Here is a 19,035-nt window from a genome sequence, read left to right as displayed (position 1 = left end):
CCGGAACAGGATGATGAGGTTTGGCCCGAGGTCTCTGCTCTGTTCCAGTGATCCAGAGCTCCAGTGAACCTGTACTCCAGAGATCCAGCTCCAGATGTGCATGCATAATGTTGCAGCTAGCATCGTTAGTGTGAATAACGTAGCGTGCTATATTGTGCATCAGTTTCCCAACAGTATAGTGAGAGGATGGAATTCATGGAATCTTCTGCCCCCACAAGGACCAGTTATTTAGAAATAGGAAATCTGTGTACAGTATTAGTATTAGGTAGAAGGAATGACAATGCTGCCCCCTTCAGAAAAGGTTTGGCCTTCCCCCCTTTTTATACCCCAAGGCAGGTTGGGAAATGTAGGCACAGCCGGCGGACTTCCGGTTAGCGCCAGCGATTAATGGCGGATTTTCCTCGGAGCTCCGAGGGAGGTCTGCTCCGCGGGTTCGGGTCCTGCCGCTACGGCGAAGCGGGGACCCTTAAAAATCACAGGAGCGGAATCCTGTGAGCAAGAAGACCCGGTGGGCACCTTTTGCGCCCCCCCTGAACCGCAAAGGAGCCTTTTTAAAGGCTTCGGAGCGGCAACGGGAGAGTGGTGCGGTGCTGAGGGTCGGATACAGCCTGTGGAGTGAAGCCGCATCGCCATGATCGGAGAGCGCTGATTTCTTCTAAGGAATTCGGACTAAAAGCAACTACTCGTGAGTAGGATTAACAGATTGAACCTGCGAAAATTTTGCTCTTAAAAAAAAATCGGAACTAATACAGGAAAGGTACAAAAAGGAAGTCTGCCTTTCCCTGCTGTAAAGTGGTTAAACAAAGGGACTGTAAGCTGCAACTAAAGATAAGATCTCTTTTAAAGTTGAAAATCTACCGTATGAAGAATACCCCCCCCCTGTTGGGCAGGTGTGAAGGGGGGGGGGAATTGAACTTTTGTGTACCTGCAAGAAAGGTACGACCTTAAAGAGAAAAAGATACCGCTGTCTTTTTTTTTTTATATAAAATTTTTTATTGGTTTTTCCACATATAATATAAGACAATACAAAAGACAGACACAAACAAACACACATATAAACATGTAAAATTTCATAGATTTTTTCATATACCCAATTTCAGCGACTTCCCCATGCCCCCCTTTTCTGCATCTCTATTTTAAACTTTTTTTTTTTTCAGCAACCCCTGGACCAAATTATTATTAATTCCTATCTTTAACTCTTATCCAATCATTTATCGCTGCAAATCTGTTATGCTTTACCCATGACATTTTAACACTCAATAGTTTTGCAAGTATTTTTAAGATAAAGTTTAAATTTCTTCCAATCTTCTTCCGCCGTCTCTTTCCCTTGGTCACGGATTCTGCTCGTCATCTCTGCTAGTCCCATGTAATCGATCACCTTCGTCTGCCACTCTTCCAGTGTGGGTAGTTCTTGTGTCTTCCAATACTTTGCTAGTAGAACTCTCGCTGCTGTTGTAGCATACATAAAAAACATCCTATCTTTCTTTGACACCAATTGGCCTACCATGCCCAGGAGAAAAGCCTCTGGTTTTTTATGAAAGGTACACTTAAGCACCTTCTTAATTTCATTATAAATCATTTCCCAGAAGGCCTTAATCCTTGGGCACGTCCACCAAAGGTGGTAGAAAGTACCTTCAGTTTCCTTGCATTTCCAACATTTATTATTGGGCAAGTGGTAAATTTTTGCAAGCTTGACTGGGGTCATGTACCACCTATAAATCATTTTCATAATGTTCTCTCTTAAGGCATTACATGCCGTAAATTTTATACCGGTGGTCCATAACTGTTCCCAGTCAGCAAACATAATGTCATGACCAATGTCCTGTGCCCATTTAATCATAGCTGATTTAACCATTTCATCCTGTGTATTCCATTTCAGCAGCAAGTTGTACATTCTAGACAGATTCTTCGTATTGGGTTCTAACAATTCTGTTTCTAATTTTGACTTCTCCACCTGGAAGCCGATTTTCCTGTCCTGTTTAAAAACTTCATTTATCTGATAATAATGTAGCCAATCTCTTACTTTAAACTTCAATTTCTCATAACTCTGTAATTTCACATTTCCACCTTCTTGTTCTACAATTTCCCAATATTTTGGCCATTTAGATTCCATATTAAGTTTTTTAACTTCCTTAGCCTCCATTGGTGACAGCCACCTAGGGGTTTTATTTTCCAATAAGTCTTTATACCGACTCCAAACATTATACAATGCTTTCCTTACAATATGGTTTTTGAAGCTTTTATGGATTTTTACCTTGTCATACCATATATATGCATGCCAACCAAATCTATTATTGAACCCTTCTAGATCCAAAATGTCTGTGTTCTCAAGAAGTAGCCAATCTTTCAGCCAGCAAAAAGCTGCTGCTTCATAGTAAAGCTTTAAGTCCGGCAGGGCAAACCCCCCTCTTTCTTTTGCATCAGTTAATATTTTAAATTTTATTCTGGGCTTTTTGCCCTGCCAGACAAATTTCGATATATCTTTCTGCCACTTCTTGAAACAATCCATTCTGTCCACAATCTGCAATGTTTGGAACAAAAACAACATTCTTGGCAAAACATTCATCTTAATAACAGCAATTCGGCCTAACAAGGAAAGTCTCAAATTTATGTTTAAGGACGAACAAGGAAGATTCTTGGCAATTGAAATTCAAGTCCAAGGAGAAAAATTTTTGATTGTTGGAGTATACGCACCTAATGAGGGGAAATCGGAATTCTTCAAGAAGTTGCATGAGACTTTGTTGGACTATTTGGACTATAACTTAATATTGATGGGAGACATGAATGGAGTAGTTTCTACGAACATGGATAAAGCTCAAAGACAAATACTGACCAAGGATGGAAGATTACCAAAAACTTTTTTTGAAATGACTGACAATATGGACTTAATTGATATATGGAGAACAAAGAACCCTCTTGAAAGAGAGGGAACCTTCTTTTCTGAAGCCAAATTGACATGGACTAGAATTGACCAAATTTGGGTCACTAGAGGAATGGCATCAAAGATAAAAAAAGTGGAAATCTGCCCAAAAACCTGCTCCGATCATAATCCAGTAAAAATGGAAATGAAGCAAACAACAACTGGCACTTTTAGATGGAGGATGAATGACACATTGTTTAGAGATGAAGAGGTTTACAAAAAGGCCCAAAAAACCCTGAGAGATTATTTTGAAATAAATATGAACACCAATGTGGAAAAAAGAGTAATCTGGGACGCAAGTAAAGCCGTAATGAGAGGACTTCTGATACAACAAAATGCAATTAAAAAGAGAATACAGAATGAGAAAAAAGATAAGATTTTGGAGAAGATAAAGGACGGAGAAAGAAGATTAAGATTAAAACCAAAGTCCCAAGAGATTTTGCGAGAAATTAGGTTGTACCAAACACAATATATGGAACTGATGAATCAGGAAATAGAGTGGAAAATTAAACAAATGAAACAAAAGACATTTGAATCAGCTGATAAATGTGGTAAACTTCTGGCCTGGCAATTGCGGAAAAGACAAAAATTAAATATGGTTTCAAGTCTAGAAGTGGAAGGAAAGAACATTCATAAGCCCAATGAGATCAGAAACTGTTTTCAAAGATATTTTAAACAATTATACTCACAAGGGCCGCGGAAAGAAGAGGATATAGACCAATTCACACCAGTGCAATGGAGCTTTCCCCTCAGGGTCCCCCCACTTCTGTCCTCCCCCCATAAAACACTCTGCAGAATCAGGAGAACTATGCAGGAGAAATGCTATTGAGAGAGAAGGCAGAATTGCTCAGCACCTACTTTGCCATTCTTCCATCTGGCAAGCAGAACTGTTTGTGCTGGCTGAACAATCCTCAATGTTTGTGTTTGTGCTGGCTGAACAATCCTCAATGTTGAATTCCACCCTTAATTTTCAGTTCTAGCAATTTGTTCTTTGCCATTCCTCTTGGATGTATTTTTGCAATTGCAACTCCCCTACCCCCACCCCATTTCCCTTGTTGCACATTGAGAGTCTTGGCCACCACACTGGGGGTTCCTTTGCACCCATCAAGTATTTCAGTCGCGTTGAGAGTTTTCCGACCGTCTTCAGAGGATGTTCTTTTGCTTGCTTTTCTCAAAAGGTATTGAGCCATTTCCCCCTTCTTACTGCAACCCAGCCTCATTTGCAAATGGGTGATAGTCTAGGGTAACCATTGATTAATCTTGGGGGAGTTTTCCAAGTGCTGTGCACAAAGCAAAGCCTGGATATTCAGGGCTCTAATGTGTCTCCCTTTCCTGCTCAATCTGCATCTGCAGTACGTCAGCCAGTTCAACTGAGGTGCAAAGCTTTTAAGATTATGCAACTGAATTATTTCAGTTTAATTTGACTGTGGTTCAGGCTGCAAGTAACAAGAGCTGTCATCCTTAAGTAGGTCGATTTATTTATTTAAGCCAATACATTTTCGGCATTTTACAACTGATGGCTAAAACAACAAAAATGTACCAAGTGCTACACACACACACACACACACACACACACACCCTCAGCATAACTATGTACTGAACAAACCTGGAGTAAGTTTAAGTCTTAGTACCTTGGCTTACTTGTAAAGCACTCTTCATAAAATGTGGTATTTTCATAATCATGACTACAGATAAACCATACCAGGCATATTACAGTTCCGCTAATAGTAGGATTCATCTAAATGTGACGAATCCCACTCATGTCTTTTCTCTTAGAATAAATGTTAATCACAATACACCAAATGTGGGGATGGTGAGCAACAGTGACCTGACTAAAAAATTATGTAACTGTCCCAGAAATTAAATGAGAAATGGCTTTGTGACTCCTCCACCAATCTTCCTGCCACTGCCATTTTCACAATCCATTGTATTCATCAGGGCATTGACTGAGGAGTAAGTCTGCTGGAATTCTGTGGACCATTCTGAGTCAAAATAAACACTATCATTACCTGATTTCTTTCATTCCCCAGAGGGAAAAAAACATTCTTGGGCAGGGCTTTCCAAGCCACCTGCTGCCACTGGCAAGACTCTGAGAAGAGGCAGAGCTTCTGTTTAATACTGTTTATTAATTTTCAATTATTAAAGTCCAATATAAACCACATTTTATCAATGTAAAATTACAATTCATATTCAAATATACAGTGGTACCTCAGGTTACATACGCTTCAGGTTACAGACTCCGCTAACCCAGAAATAGTGCTTCAGGTTAAGAACTTTGCTTCAGGATGAGAACAGAAATTGTGCTCCAGCGGCGCGGCAGCAGCAGGAGGCCCCATTAGCTAAAGTGGTGCTTCAGGTTAAGAACAGTTTCAGGTTAAGAACGGACCTCCGGAACGAATTAAGTACTTAACCTGAGGTACCACTGTATATCAATTATAAAGCCAATTATACATTTTGTTACTTTCCACATGCTAGATTTCTAGGTGAAATGATTTGATTTCATCCTGCTTCCAAGTTTTGATTAATCCCATTACATTCAGTCTTGATCTTAGTCCTTTATCAACAGCTACAGAGTTTTTGACTTCCATTCAAAAAACACATTTAATAAAAAGAAATCCTGCAAGAAGAGTTCTGTATCCCAAATGTTTCCTGTGTGTGACGTTTATCTCATCCATGCTGTCTTCATTCTTCCTGTTCTCCATCTGTTTTGCGCAGCATCGCTACTTCCGCTCTTTCACTCTTTCTTTTCCTTTGTTCCCAGAAAATGAGGCTGTATTTTCGACTGCATCACATGCCATCTTTTTTTGTGTGTGTTATTGTTTGAGTCTAAATTAAGAGTGAACTGGCATCCCACCAAGGCTTTAACAAGACTCCAGTTTCTCCTCCTTGGTCAACTCTTTCAATAATGATCTGGTTTCCCGCCAAAGCCTTGGCAGATCTTCAAAGCCCAAAGTCCAGGTCCTCCCATAGCAGTACAGTGAAAGTTTGATGCTTTAAATCCATTTCAATTTTCTCACACAGTTCTAATTTTCGTTGTAATCCATAAATATAATCCCATTCTCTTTTATCTCTTCTTGCCTTTTAGCAGTTTATTAGCATTCGGGGGGGGGAGTGTTGCTGAATCATTTATGTAGCAAAGGGTATACGCTCCCCCCCCACACACATACCGTATCGAAGGAAGCCTTCTTTTCAATTTGAGTCATAACGGCTTTGTAGCTGTTTCAGTTTGGCAGTTTATGATCTTGTCCCATCTATTCCAGCAAGCGTCTATATATTAGTTCTAATTTCACTCTAATACACAGAAGTGTCTCTGCTTCATTAATGGCTGCGTAGGGGGCTTACTGAGAGGAGAAATGCTTTTGTACTTGGCGTCTCCCTGCCTCCCAGATTCCATGCCGGAGCGAGAGCCAGTACCGAGACAATCTGCAAGTGAAGCTCACTCCCCCTGGGCTCTAGGGGGAGCTTGCAAGGACAATTACCCTAAAATCACCCTTGTTTATCTTCGCCAACGGTCTCTGCTATCATGGGAGCAGCATCCATAAGGCAGACAGGAACCGGAAGTCAGAAGAGGCAGAACTTCCACCCATCTGCCACCTGGACTCTCACGGCAGTGGCAGTGGAAGGAAGGAGGGCAGGCAGGATGAACCCAATTCCTGTGCCAACTTGAGAACCCTGGCAGCGGGATAGGCCTTGCATCTGGCTTTGCATTGGCCAGTGCCAGCTGGGAGAGCAGCTCAGCATCAAGTACAGGGGTCTGCAACCCGCGGCTCCGGAGCCGCATGTGGCTCTTTTACACCTTTGCCGCGGCTCCGGGGCGGATACTAGCGAGGGGAGGAGGCGCATTGTGCACCCCGACACTCCCCACTGTGGCAGGCGCTGTACTGGCTGTGACGTCGCATGGGGGCGGTGCGTGCGTTAGTCACGCACCGTCCTGATGTCACCTTCCCACCCGCCCGCTACATTGTAAGGGGCATGTACGCTGGTCACTGCATTGAAAGGGGACATGTACGCTGGTCACTGTTTTGAAGGGGAGTGAAGAACACACACACAAAAAAGGTAACTTGTTAATTTAACGTTTATTTCTATGAGGAGGAGTAATTCTGAGGGGTCAAACAAAGAAATAATAAAAAGTGACAAAAAAGTTATTTTTATAATGATGAGTTTTGCGGCTCCCAGTTTTTTTTCCTTCGGAAACGGGTCCAAGTGGCTCTTTTTGTCTTAAAGGTTGCAGACCCCTGATCTAGTAGATCCCCAGCTAACCCAGACCTGTCCTCAGAGAGCTGCACTTCAGACCTTCCACTGGGCTCCAATGGCAGGAATACCAATGAGCTTTCTGCCTGTGCGCATGTTTGGGAGGCAGAAGGCAGAGAGGTCTGTGTTGGTGGAGGGATGCAAGTTTCGCTTTCTTAATCACTGCCTGTTCTTGGAAGGGCTCTGCAACACGGCCTCTCTCAAGGGAAATGTATTTCTGGAGCAATTACTTTCTCTGTAAAAGTGTGCATGTGTATGCAGTAGATTTCTAGTTAGCATCTGCTCTTACCACTATTACTTTCCAAACTCATTTCCAAACTACTTTTCTGTGTTCAGGAGATAAACCCTTCAAGAACATGAGCAACTGGGAGAATTTAGCTCAGATGTCCATTTCGCTCTGCAGCTCTGCCTCTTTTCCAGAGAACAAGCTGCTGTCTGTTGGTTAGAGCTTAATCACAACCAGCATATTTTTTTTATCTAAAACAGAATAATCAAGGGATTGTGTAGTCAACAAAGCTGAGATCAGAACTTTTCTGGAAACTTGAGTTTTTATTGAGAAAGTCTTACAAAATAGCGGCTGAGTGGCTAACGACTGGAGGCTTCCCATGAAGGGAGGGAGAAATTGAGGGAAATTTTCACTAAAGGCAGATATTCAGTGAAGGCTATCATTGTAGCCAAGCCTTTATTCAGTTCTGCCAAGTCCAGAAGACAAAGGGGAACCCTTCACTGGGATCCCACGGCCATTTCATCAACAAATTGGCAAACCGAAACAATCTCTGGTGATCGTGGCCATTTCAAGCCAGGCCCAACCTTGTTTCCTCTTGTTGATTCGTAAGTCCCATCACACTCAATGGGACATTCATGTACCGAATGTCTACTGCTGCTCCATAACATAAAGTCTCTGGGAAGCTCACAGAACAAATACAACAATTAAAGACAGCACAGTATGGGGGTGGGGGTGAAAACAGGTAGAGTCCTGGACTTCTGCCGCAATTGGTACCAAAGATTATTGGGAGCGGTGAAACACGCAGGAACACAGGAAGCTGCCTTCTGCCAAGTCAGGTCATTGGTCCACGCAGCTCAGCCTGGTTTTTCCTGACTGGCAGGGGATCTCCAGGGCTTCAGACACAGACCTTTCCTAGCCTGATCTGCAGATGTGAGGATTGAGCCCGGGACCTTCTGCATGCACGGGAGATGCCTCCCCCCAGAGCCCGCCCCCCCAGTGAGGTGCCGGGTGGGGAGAAGTTCCCGCGGAGGGGAGAAAAGACTAATAGACATAGGAAATGTATTTTACGGAGCCCATTGACCAATCAGGGAGTCCATCCAAAGGGCAGCAGAGGCCACTGGGCTAGCGTGCTGTGAATGGGCAAGCTGTGCCTTAGGCAAACTGGGCTGCTGCTTTTGCAGCTGTCTTTGTCTCCTTGTATTGTTTGTGGCTCATGAGGATCAGGTTGTTTGGAGAGGAGTCTTTCAGCAGACAATCCTGTTTTGGTGTGGAAGGGCCCCCACCCACCCTGCCACCTCTGCCACCCATGGAAAAGCAGCTCTGGCAGGGCAGGGCCACCCCTGCTTCAAGGGGGCGGGGAGGAATGGCTCAAGGAGCTTGTGTTGCCTGGATCCAGGACTGGATCAAATTGGATAATACAGATGTATTAGAATTGGAGGGAGATGACAACAGGTTCGGATGGCATGTGTATGAATGGTACGATAAAGGGAAAATACATAAAGAATTCTATAACCATATAATCAGAAGATCACTTTCAAAAATGTGGGAGAGGTGTAAAGATTGGTGGCTGTCACCAGTAGAAGCAACATCTATAGGAAAATAGATAAGAAGGAAAAATGGCTTACATATAGGGATCTCTTAACGGAAACGGAAGGGAAATGAAAGTTGAAAGATTTTAAAGATATTAGCATATAAATGATTGGTTACAATATTTTCAAGTAAATGAGGCATTTAAAGAAGACAAAAAGAAAGGATTTAGTTATACTCTGTCTAGATTTCAAAGAGAAATTGTAGATGATAATACTAAAATGATGAATAAGATGTATAGTCTGCTGTTAGAGTGGGAAACTAAAGATGAAGAAGTTAAATCTGTAATGATTAAGTGGGCACAAGATATGGGACATAATATACAAATGAAAAAGTGGGGGAAATTAAGGAAAATTGATTTAAAATTTACGGATTGTGTAATTTTGAAAGAGAATTATATGAAAATGATGTATCGATGGTACATGACTCCAGTTAAATTAACCAAAATGTACAAAACAATGTCCAGTATATGCAGGAAGTGCAAAAGAGAAAGAAGGGATGTTTTACCACATGTGGTGGAATTGTAGAATAATTAAAAGTTACTGGGAAGTGATTTATAATGAAAAGAAAAAGATGTTTAAAATAACATTTAATAAAAAAAAGAAGCTTTCTTATTAGGCATTACAGAACAAGAAATACCAAAAGAATTCAAGGATTTATTTATGTATGCCACAACAGCTGCCAGGATCCTTTTAGCCCAAAGATGGAAGGACAAGAAGATGCCAGTGAAAGAAGACTGGCAACTTAGATTGATGGAATACACAGAAATGGTGAAAATTACAGCTAAATTAAGAGATAAGGATAATAGAGAATTTTAAAAAGACTGGAATGTGTTTACATTATAAAGTGGTACCTCAGGTTAAGAACTTAATTTGTTCTGGAGGTCCGTTCTTAACCTGAAACTGTTCTTAACCTGAAGCACCACTTTAGCTAATGGGGCCTCCCGCTGCTGCCACATCGCCGGATGTCAAGGAACTGACATCGGAGCCAGAGGTGGAGGCAAGGCTCCCAAGCGATGCTGGAGAAGGGCCCAGCAGGGAGAGAGGGAGCTCATCGGCTGGGGAAGGAAATCAGCGTAACACCAGGGATAAAGGGGGGCAGATGGGGGAATCAGTGAGGGGGCTCCAGGACTCCTCGCCAGAGACCAGCGGGGAGAGCACGGGTCCTCCGCTACCCACACCCACCCTGCGCAGAAGACTTCCGCGCAGGGAAAGTAGGCGTAGACTTGGCGTCAAATAACTTCTTTGCTGGAAGAAGTTCAAGAAACGCCCACTGACGGATTCTGCTAGCGACTGAAACAGCCACGAAGTGAAGGGCTGTCCAGCCAGAAAAAGGTTTAACCAGGCAACCTAGCCAGGAGTGGCGGCAACTTACACACGAGCAACCCCATATAACCACTACAGCAATCCGTCAGTCCCTGACGTTGCTTGTGCACAGCGACAGGCAGGCAGCATAATGAGCCAAACCGGAGGAGCCAGCGCAACGGAGCAAGCAGCTGGAGTGCAAAATCTGGTGGAGAGGAACCGAGATTTGGAACAGCATGTGGCTCTCCTGACGGTGCGGCTGGACGAAAGGCGGACTCAGGATGCACAGGTCAGACCCACCCCCGTCGCAAGGAAGGTACCGGGACTGGTACACAAGTTTTGGGGGAAGCCCCAGGACTATAACGCGTTCCAAATGGAAATAGAGTACGCTTTGGAACTGCAGCATAATGACTATGCTGATGATGGGGAAAGGGTGGCCTATATTGTCGGGCATCTACAGGATGGGGCCCGGGAATGGATCAGGCCCCTAATGGCGACGCAAAATGCTGCCTTGAAGGACCTTAGGAAATTCTATCACGCGATGGATACAATGTATTCCAGTGAAGTGGAGCAAAATGTGACTCGACGGGAATTAATGGGGTGCAAGCAGGGGAGCCAATCAGTTAGAGACTACTGGTCGCGTTTTGCGATGTTAATCCACCGGCTCGGGTGGGATCTGGACTCTGAACCCATTCGAATGTTGTTTGAGGAGGGGTTGTCCCCAACTGTGAAGGACGAGTTTTCCCGTGCGCCCCGCCTGGAGTCGATGGATCAGCTGACCAAGGCTGTGCTTGCGATTGGAGTAAGACAGGAAGCGCGGGCTCAGGAGAAGCGCGAAGGGAGAGGGGAATGTTGCCATGACTACTGCATTCCTGAAATGCCGAGGCAGCCTTCCCAGCCGGCTGAGCCAATGGAAATGGCGCGCGAGAGAGAGAGGTTTCAAACTCCAGTGAAGGTCGCAAGAGGGAGGGAAAGGATTGGAAAACCACCAAGAAGTGTTTCCTCTGCCAACGGCCAGGACATTTTGCCAGGGTCTGCCCTCAAAAAAAGGCCTGGCAAGGGATGGTGGGAGCTGCTGGCTGTGAGGAGGAGGGGGGAAAGGGGCAGGCACAGGGAAACGCCAACGCTTGGCTGCCAATCAGCAGGCACAGCAGCCAAGCCAGCAACCAATAGAAGTGCCCCAGCCAGACCCCGCCCCCAGGGCAGCTATAGCCATAGACGTGGTGCTAGAACTCCCGAATGGGCACCCTGTCAAGGTGAAGGGGCTGCTGGATTCAGGCAGCTCCTGCAATTTCTTCAGCAAAGACTTCGCTCTAGAGCACCAACTCCACCTGCTGCCCCTGGATTTTCCCTTGCAAGTGACCACCATCGATGGCAGGGAACTTCTGGGAGGGGAAGTGACGCACCAGACCCCACCAATGAGAATGAGGGTTTCCAGGCACACGGAGACCATTGCCTTTCACGAAGCCACACTGGCAGGACCCCCAATAATATTAGGGATGAGCTGGCTGGCACTGCATGATCCAGTAGTGGCATGGCATCAGCGGTCGGTCACCTTTGGGTCAGCTTACTGCTTGGAACACTGTCTAGGGGGGAAAACCCAAGGATGACCGTGGCCAGGGTGGCTTGGATGGCTGTGGAGCCAAAAGGGGAGGTGCCACCACAATATGCTGACCTGCAGGAGGTTTTCAGCAAGAAGGAGGCGGATAGACTACCCCCCCATAGGCCCTTTGACTGCCAGATCAACTTACTCCCAGGGGCTCAGCTGCTGGTGGGTAAGCTGTATGCCATGTCGGACCGGGAAATGCAGGAGTTGCGGGGAATTTATTGACAAGAACCTGAAAAGAGGTTTCATAAGAGAATCAAAGGCGGTGGGGGGCAGTCCGGTGTTCTTTGTGGACAAAAAGGATACTAATCAGCCCAGGCTCATTGTGGACTACCAGGGCGTCAACCTGGTGTCAGAACCCGTGACCTTCCCAACGCCCAGGATTGATGATATTTTAACACGGGTGAGGCAGGGGAAAATTTTTACCAAGCTGGACCTCAGGGGAGCGTACAATTTGATTAGGATGAGGGAGGGGGACGAATGGAAAACCACCATGTTCACCCCCCTGGGGGCCTTTGAGTACTTAGTTATGCCATTTGCATTACAGTTGGGCTCCGCCTGTTTTCAAGCTGTCATGCACCACGTGTTGGGGTCCCTGCTGTACAAGAACTGCGTAGCCTTTTTGGACGACGTCTTAATCTATTCAGACAATGAGAAGCAACATGTCAGAGACGTCAGGGAAGTGCTAAAGAGACTGCAGAAGCACCAGTTGTGGGTCAAGCTGGAAAAATGCCAATTTCACGCCAGAGAAGTCGAGTTTCTGGGGTACAAGTTGTCAGACAAGGGCCTAGCTATGGACCCAAGCAAGGTGCAGGCGGTGCTGGAATGGAAGGCCCCCAAAACCCGGAAGGACGTGCAGAGGTTCCTAGGGTTCAGCAACTTCTACCGGAAGTTTATCAAGAACTTCGCCCACTTGACAGCGCCCATCACAGATTGTCTCAGTAGCAAAAAGAAGTTCGTCTGGACAGAAAGTGCCCAGCAATCCTTTGAAAGACTGAAGAAGGCGTTCGTTTCGAAAGAGCAGCTCCTGCACGTGGATCTGCAGAAGCCAATGAGGCTGGAGACCGACGCGTCAGACCGGGCCATCGGAGCGGTACTGTTGCAGCCAGGGGCCCAGCAGAGCTGGAGGCCGTGCGCCTTTTTCTCGAGGAAGCTGAGCAAGTCAGAGAAAAACTACACGGTGTATGACCGTGAACTGCTTGCAATTTATGCAGCATTTCGACAATGGAGACATCTGCTAATAGGGGCGCAGCACAAGATCCAGGTGTGTACGGATCACAAGAACTTGGAATACTGGAGGACTGCGCGAGTACTCAACCAGAGACAGATTCGATGGGCATAGGAGTTCTCCAAGTTTTTCTTCGAGATCCGGTACGTGCTGGGAGAGGAAAACGTAAGAGCAGATGCTCTCTCCCGGAAGCCGGAGTACATGGAAGGAGAGGGACCGCCGGAAGTCAGACACGTGTTCCCCGAGAACCGATGGGTGTGGGGGGGAGTGTTGGTTGGGAAACGAGAACTGGCCGTGCTTACTAGAAACGACGAATTCGCTCAAACTAAAATCAGGGAACTCCGGGACGGAAGGGAAAACCATGGAGGGTTTGAAGAAAAGGAAGGGCTACTGTACTACAAGGGGGCGCTGTACGTACCGGGGGAGACCTTGAGGGGAAGGGTACTCAAACAACTCCACAACAACCCAACAGCGGGGCACTTTGGTCAACACAAAACCATGTTGTTTGTCACCAGGCAGTTCTGGTGGCCAAGGGTAAGGGAAGATGTACGGGAATATGTACGGGGGTGCGACCGCTGCCAGAGGGCAAAGGGGGAGAGGGCTGCCCCGCAGGGTTACTGGAACCCTTACCCATGCCGGGAAGACCCTGGGAGGTGGTATCCATAGATTTTATGACAGATTTGCCCAAGTCAAGAGGGAAGACAGCAGTCATGGTAGTAGTCGATCTACTGACGAAAATGTGCCATTTCATAGCTTGCTTGCATGCGGTGACGGCAGAGGAAACAGCCAGGTTGTTTGTGGATCACATCTTCAGACTGCATGGGGCTCCCTCGAGGGTCATCTCAGATCGCGGGAAACAATTTACTTCCCGGTTCTGGAGGAAGCTCATGAGCTTGCTGCAGGTCGAGGTGGGCTTCTCGACGTCGAGACACCCGGAAACCAACGGGCAAGCAGAAAGAGTGAACAGTATACTCCAGCAATACCTACGCTGCTACGTCAGCGAGAGACTGACGTTGGTTGGGGGAGATATAGGTTTATTTGGGGGGATTTATTTGTCCTGTCTTCACGCTTTTTATGATGGAGGACCGCTGTAGTCACCCCCAACGACACCTTCTCAAGATGGAGGGTGAGGGAACAGCTGCAGTCGCCTGTGGTTCCTGCGCAATGTTTGCCATCTTGCCAAAGGTTGCAGGCAGCTTTACCTGCAGCAATTGCATGTTGATTGCCCTCTTAAAAGACAAAGTCCAGCAACTGGAGGAACGTGTAGCTACGCTCCAAAGAATTAGAGAGCTGGAGCTCTTCTTGGAAGCAACAGAGCACACCGTCTCCACCAAGGAGGAGACAGGGGACTCCCCTGAGAAGGAGGCTAGTTCCCCAACACAGGAGCCAGATATATGGAGAAACGTGACTCAAAGAAGTAGGAGGCCCAGGGTTCGCTCTGATTGTTTAGAAATACGCAATCGCTTTGAGGTCCTTTCCCCTAGCATGGAAGACGAAGAGCAGACTCCATTTGAGGATCTCTCCCTCATTACAGTCGATCAGGTATATGAAGACGAGCAGCAAAGGCAGTCTTCAGGGAATGTGCAGGCGACCTTGGAACGGACAGCTCACGGAAGAACCCCGACCAGACCTAAGAGGAGGCGTGTAGTGGTGATAGGGGATTCCCTACTGAGGGGAACAGAAGCAGTGATCTGTGGGCCTGACAAGATGTCTCGGGAAGTGTGCTGTCTCCCCGGGGCTAAGATCCAAGATGTAACTGAACGACTGCAAGGAATCATAAAACCCACTGACAAATACCCCTTCCTCTTGGTTCATGTGGGAACCAATGACACTGCAAGCAATAGCCTCCAGAAGATCAAAAGAGATTACGAGGCTCTGGGCAGGAAATTGAAGCAATTAAATGCACAAATTGTCATCTCATCTGTCCTCCCAGTTGAACGACGTGGCCCAGGGAGAGAGGGAAAAATAGTGGAAGTGAACAACTGGCTTCGCAAATGGTGTAAACAGGAACGGTTTGGATTCTTAGATCACGGAATGCAGTTTCTTGAAGATGGACTTCTGGCAAGCGATGGGCTGCACCTCACAACGGTTGGTAGGAATGTTTTTGCAAAAAATCTCAGAAACCTCATCAGGAGGGCTTTAAACTGACTAATGTGGGGGAGGGAGACAGTGCTCCTGAAGGTAGGAGTCTATCAATTGATGAAGATGATCATCCAAATGTCATAGACTGAATGGAGCAAACAGCACGCAGACCTAGTGGTGGGAGGAAAAAATCCTTAAATAAGAGACACGGGGGAATGATTAATGGACTTCAATGTCTGTACACTAATGCGCAAAGTATGGGAAATAAACAAGATGAACTTGAGCTCTTGGTACAGCAAACTAAATATGACATAATAGGCATCACTGAAACCTGGTGGGATAAGTCCCACGATTGGAATGTAATAATGGAGGGATACAATCTATTTCAGAGAAACAGACCAGACAAGAAAGGAGGAGGAGTGGCGTTATATGTCAGGGATGTGTATACCTGTGAAGAGATCCAAGATTTAGAACCTCAAAGCCAAAGTGAGAGCATTTGGGTCAAAATTAAGGGAGAGAAGAATAACAGTGACCTCATTGTGGGAGTTTACTATAGATCCCCAAGCCAAACGGAGGACATAGATGATGCCTTCCTGGAACAGATGGCCAAGCATGCAAAAGGAAGGGAGATAGTAGTAATGGGGGACTTCAATTACCCGGATATTTGTTGGATGTCAAACTCAGCCAAGAGCATAAGGTCAAACAGATTCCTCACTGGCCTTGCAGACAACTTCATTGTCCAGAAAGTGGGAGAAGCTACAAGAGGAACAGCCATTTTAGATCTGGTCCTAACCAATGTTGATGACCTGGTTAGTGGGGTAGAAGTGGAAGGATCATTAGGCGCGAGTGATCATGCTCTTCTGAAGTTTACTATACAGCGGAAAGGAGCAGCCAAGCATACTAGGACTCAATTTCTCGACTTTAAGAAAGCCGACTTCATAAAACTTAGGGAAGTGCTGGGTGAGATCCCATGGACAGTAATACTAAAAGGAAAGGGAGTTCATGATGGCTGGGAGTTTGTTAAGAGGGAGATAGTAAAAGCACAACTTCAGGCAATACCAATGAGACGGAAACATGGAAGGTGCCTAAAGAAGCCAGGGTGGCTATCTAAAGAACTTTTAACTGAGTTAAGATTAAAAAAGGATGTGTACAAAAAATGGAAAAGGGGGGAAACCACCAAAGAGGAATTCAAACAAATAGCCAGCACGTGTAGACACAAAGTCAGAAAAGCTAAAGCACAGAATGAACTCAGGCTTGCTAGAGAGGTTAAAAGCAACAAAAAAGGCTTTTATGGGTATGTTCGTAGCAAAAGGAAGAACAAAGAAACAGTGGGGTCACTCAGAGGAGAAGATGGTGAAATGCAAACAGGGGACACAGAAAGGGCTGAACTCCTCAATGCCTTCTTTGCCTCAGTCTTCTCCGATAAAGAAAACAATGCCCGACCTGAAGAATTTGGAGCAAATGATTCAGCAGAGGAAACACAGCCCAGAATAACTAAGGAGATAGTACAAGAATACTTGGCTAGTCTAGATGTATTCAAGTCTCCAGGGCCAGATGAACTGCATCCAAGAGTATTAAAAGAACTGGCAGATGTGATTTCAGAACCACTGGCAGTCATCTTTGAGAATTCCTGGAGAACAGGCGAAGTCCCGGCAGACTGGAGGAGGGCAAATGTTGTCCCTATTTTCAAAAAGGGGAAAAGAGAGGACCCAAATAATTACCGCCCAGTCAGTCTGACATCAATACCAGGGAAGATTCTGGAGCAGATCATTAAGCAAACAGTCTGTGAGCACCTGGAAAGGAATGCTGTGATCACCAATAGTCAGCATGGATTTCTGAAAAATAAGTCATGTCAGACTAACCTGATCTCGTTTTTTGACAGAATTACAAGCCTGGTAGATGAAGGGAACGCAGTGGATGTAGCCTACCTTGATTTCAGCAAGGCATTTGACAAGGTGCCCCATGATATTCTTGTAAAGAAGCTGGTAAAATGCGGTCTTGACTATGCTACCACTCAGTGGATTTGTAACTGGCTGACTGACCGAACCCAAAGGGTGCTCATCAATGGTTCCTCTTCATCCTGGAGAAGAGTGACTAGTGGGGTGCCACAGGGTTCTGTCTTGGGCCCGGTCTTATTCAACATCTTTATCAACGACTTGGATGATGGACTCAAGGGCATCCTGATCAAATTTGCAGATGACACCAAACTGGGAGGGGTGGCTAACACCCCAGAGGACAGGAACACACTTCAAAACGACCTTGACAGATTAGAGAACTGGGCCAAAACAAACAAGATGAATTTTAACAGGGAGAAATGTAAAGTATTGCACTTGGGCAAAAAAAATGAGAGGCACAAATACAAGATGGGTGACACCTGGCTTGAGAGCACTACATGTGAAAAGGATCTAGGAGTCTTGGTTGACCACAAACTTGACATGAGCCAACAGTGTGACGCGGCAGCTAAAAAAGCCAATGCAATTCTGGGCTGCATCAATAGGAGTATAGCATCTAGATCAAGGGAAGTAATAGTGCCACTGTATTCTGCTCTGGTCAGACCTCACCTGGAGTACTGTGTCCAGTTCTGGGCACCACAGTTCAAGAAGGACATTGACAAACTGGAACGTGTCCAGAGGAGGGCAACCAAAATGGTCAAAGGCCTGGAAACGATGCCTTATGAGGAACGGCTAAGGGAGCTGGGCATGTTTAGCCTGGAGAAGAGGAGGTTAAGGGGTGATATGATAGCCATGTTCAAATATATAAAAGGATGTCACATAGAGGAGGGAGAAAGGTTGTTTTCTGCTGCTCCAGAGAAGCGGACACGGAGCAATGGATCCAAACTACAAGAACGAAGATTCCACCTAAACATTAGGAAGAACTTCCTGACAGTAAGAGCTGTTCGACAGTGGAATTTGCTGCCAAGGAGTGTGGTGGAGTCTCCTTCTTTGGAGGTCTTTAAGCAGAGGCTTGACAACCATATGTCAGGAGTGCTCTGATGGTGTTTCCTGCTTGGCAGGGGGTTGGACTCGATGGCCCTTGTGGTCTCTTCCAACTCTATGATTCTATGATTCTATGATTCTATGAGACAGAACGATTGGGTAGAGAAACTAGCGCTGGCTGAATTTGCGTACAATAACGCTGAACATGTGTCCACGGGAATGAGCCCGTTCATGGCCAATTATGGGTGTCACCCCAGGGCCTTCCCGGGGAGGGGGGAGGAAGGGTGGAGCGTACCTGAGGCAGAGCAGTTTGTGGAAGAAATGGAGGCCTTGCACCAGCAACTTAAGATGAACTTGGAACGGGCCAAGGAAATTTACAAGAGGCAGGCAGATAAGCACCATCGGGAAGGGGAGACCATACGGGTGGGACACCGGGTGTGGTTGTCAACCCAAGGGTTACCATTTAAGGGAGGGTGCAAGAAGTTGCGGCCAAGGCGGCTGGGTCCTTTTGAGGCAACACAGCAGGTAAATCCCGTGGCATTCAAGCTCAAGTTGCCTGACAGCATGAAGATACACCCGGTGTTCCATAGGTCCCTACTCTCACCGTACAGGGAGGGGCGGGAATTCCCGGGGCGAGAGGGAGAAGTCACCACACACCCGCAGGTAGAGGAGAGGGAACACCACAACCAAGCCACGGAAATACTCGATTCAAGGTGGCGAGGGCGCCAGGTGGAGTACTTGGTAGCTTGGGAGGGAGAACCAGGGTCAGAAAACACGTGGGTTCCCGCGGAAGCTATCAATGATGGGTATCTTGTGGAGGAGTTCCACAGCCTGTTCCCAGATAAACCTAAACCACTAGCGAGATTCTGGGAGGAGCAATTTGGAACCACAGACG

General features: G+C 46.1%; 1 long non-coding RNA gene across 1 annotated transcript in view; it reads left to right on the top strand.

The window, feature by feature from the left end:
• LOC128409836 (uncharacterized) overlaps positions 1–7,077 on the top strand; it is a 38,668-nt gene extending 31,591 nt beyond the window's left edge. The window contains exon 2 of the long non-coding RNA XR_008329319.1: positions 6,666–7,077. This is a non-coding gene — a long non-coding RNA (uncharacterized LOC128409836). The remainder of the gene's footprint in view (positions 1–6,665) is intronic.
• The last annotated feature ends 11,958 nt before the right edge of the window (positions 7,078–19,035 follow it).

The sequence above is a fragment of the Podarcis raffonei genome, chromosome 3 (genome assembly GCF_027172205.1).
Source record: "Podarcis raffonei isolate rPodRaf1 chromosome 3, rPodRaf1.pri, whole genome shotgun sequence".
NCBI lineage: Eukaryota > Metazoa > Chordata > Lepidosauria > Squamata > Lacertidae > Podarcis > Podarcis raffonei.
This window is presented reverse-complemented; position numbering and strand designations above follow the sequence as displayed.